The sequence below is a fragment of the Apium graveolens genome, chromosome 5 (genome assembly GCF_009905375.1).
Source record: "Apium graveolens cultivar Ventura chromosome 5, ASM990537v1, whole genome shotgun sequence".
Classification (NCBI taxonomy): domain Eukaryota; kingdom Viridiplantae; phylum Streptophyta; class Magnoliopsida; order Apiales; family Apiaceae; genus Apium; species Apium graveolens.
This window is the reverse complement of record NC_133651.1, coordinates 15508756-15511172: the sequence shown is the minus strand read 5'-3', so window position 1 is coordinate 15511172 and position 2417 is coordinate 15508756. Positions and strand designations below refer to the sequence as shown.

The window sequence follows — 2417 nt, the reverse complement described above, 5'->3', positions numbered from 1 at the left end:
GATGTCTATATTTGCATATAGACATCAGTTTTATCCCAAACAAAGTGATGTCTATGTTCAATTTAGACTTGAACATGTCAGTCTTTGACATTAGTTTTTTATCAAAAAAGCGATGTACATTAATTTTTTTTACATCAGTTTTTCTTATTTAAAAGTGATGTACTATTTCTTTTGAGACATTTGTATTTATTCATTAAAAATGATGTACAATTATTTTTTTGACATCAGTATTAATTCATTAAAAGTGATGTATAAAAAGTTTATAGACAAAGTGTGTAAATTTCCACTTCTTATGAAAAGACCTAACATAGCAAATAAAATAAACTGTATTAACTGCAAAAATAAACAAACATCTGGACAAACATCTGGACTTCGATCAATTTTAGATGGAAAAATTGTTGAAAATATTTGTATATTTTTACAATTTTAGCCGAAGTATACCCAAGCAAAACCCCTCATTGAGGTAAAAATTAGAATGAAGGAAGCCAAAGTGTTGGTCATTAATCTTTATTTGAATAATTAAACTTTACAGAGTGAGATTGCAGATCTATCATTCCTCCTCTATAGCTACCACGTTTCTTCGTTGTCTTCTCGTGTCGAAAGTCCCTGTCAACAGGCACATAATTGAAGAGTTGTTAAATACAAAGAACAAATTTAATGGTATGTTTACAAAGTTGGCAATTTCGATCACCAGTTTACCACACAAGAATGTCTACATATAAGGCCCAAAAGAATAAAGTCCAAGACAAATACACACAACTTTCATCTCTACATATGAAAAAGCTTTAGTCACATTAATTTTTTAAGAACATGTCAAAAATAACCTAATACTTGTGAATATATTGGAATTTAAATTTATATCTTCCCAATCGACCACCATAAAAAACCAACACTACACCTATTATGTAGCAAATTTAAAGTGCGTTTGACAAGAAAATTCCACTCCTAAAACATCTTACTTGATCGTTATGTACAATGTACATCAGGATAGAAACTGGTTTTTATAAAATGTACTCCCTTGGATCCTTATTACAAATCGTATGACTTTTTGTACACACTTCAAAGTATCTAGACCACATAGTTAAAATTATTATTTTTGTAATTTTTTTGTTAATAAATGCTAGATATTTTTAATTGGAAAAAGTTGTGTGTTCTTACCTTGAGTTTTGTGTCAAAAGTCAAACTACCTATACAAAGGACTAGAGGGAGTTTATAATATAGCAATGTTATTCTCAAAGAATTAAATCCTTTCATTTGTAAAAATATCATATCCTGCAAAGCTACAATTGTTCTTCCCCTAAAGAATGTACTTATGTACCAGAAAATGTACATCATATTGAGGAGCAAATAATTTTAGAAACATAAGCATGCCTTTCAATTGGTTCAAGGTAAATAAGTAACACTAATAAACGGATTTGAAATGTATAACAAACTATGCAAGTAACTTCAAATGGACACAACTACGGAATTTATCATGGAATAAAATTCAATCATTTATTATGTGTTTCAGGGGGAGGGGGCTAAAATTTGAAACTCCGGAAACATGAAAAACCAAGTTGCAAAACTATTCCAATTCCATCAGCTTCCACGTTGTTATTAAAAAAATTAATTCTATGTAAAAGTAAGGGAAATAAGTGGACAAAACAAATTTTGTTTGTCTCTTCATACAAATTACTTTTTGGTTCTTCTTACATATTCAAAAAGAAAGAAAGAAAGGGCAATGAGACAGAATCGATTTGATCATGTTTGTGAATATTACAGTGGTAGACATACCTTCCTCTAACCTACCCCAAAACTTCTTGTGCTTTAGCACTGTATCCAATTTCAGCACCACTCTGCAGACTATTTGATATAGAAAAATACTGGTAAATATATACATGAACAATGATAAAATTAAGCTAATAGTTTATGTAAAAAGTAGAAGGATTTTGTGATACCTTTGCCCAGTAAGAATTATCTTGCAGCTTCTCGTCATAAAATTCCACATTCACAAGTCCAGGGGGTATCATGACCAAATCTTCAAATGCCTCCACCTTCTCCAGCGGTAAAGAAATGTAAAGTTCATCAACATCACTGAACTCGTCAAAGTCCTCCTAAAATTTAGCATAAAGAAAAAAAATAAGCTTTATTATGCCGCCAACATAATTGAGCAACTGTTCTTTAAAATGAGTGAATCTAAATCAGCACATGCTTCAAAGTTCTAATAATGCTATGTAAAAATTTGAATGATAAAAATACTAGGGAATGTCAAAAAAGTATTCAACAATCGAACTAAAATAATTATAATGCAAAAGTAGAGAAACTGGCTTAGGTAGACCAGATTATGTTCCGCATAGTCATCAAAGTAATCCTTAACATCATTAACCTGATCAGGACTTAATTCATCATTATCCAATAGCCTAAGGATCAGTTATTCA

General features: G+C 30.5%; 1 long non-coding RNA gene across 1 annotated transcript; it reads right to left on the bottom strand.

Moving 5' to 3' along the window:
• Positions 1–446: 446 nt before the first annotated feature.
• Positions 447–2417, bottom strand: LOC141723526 (uncharacterized). The gene is made up of 4 exons (XR_012576298.1): positions 2318–2417; positions 1938–2093; positions 1774–1842; positions 447–606 (listed from the first exon to the last, which is right to left on the bottom strand). It is a non-coding gene; the product is annotated as an uncharacterized LOC141723526 (long non-coding RNA).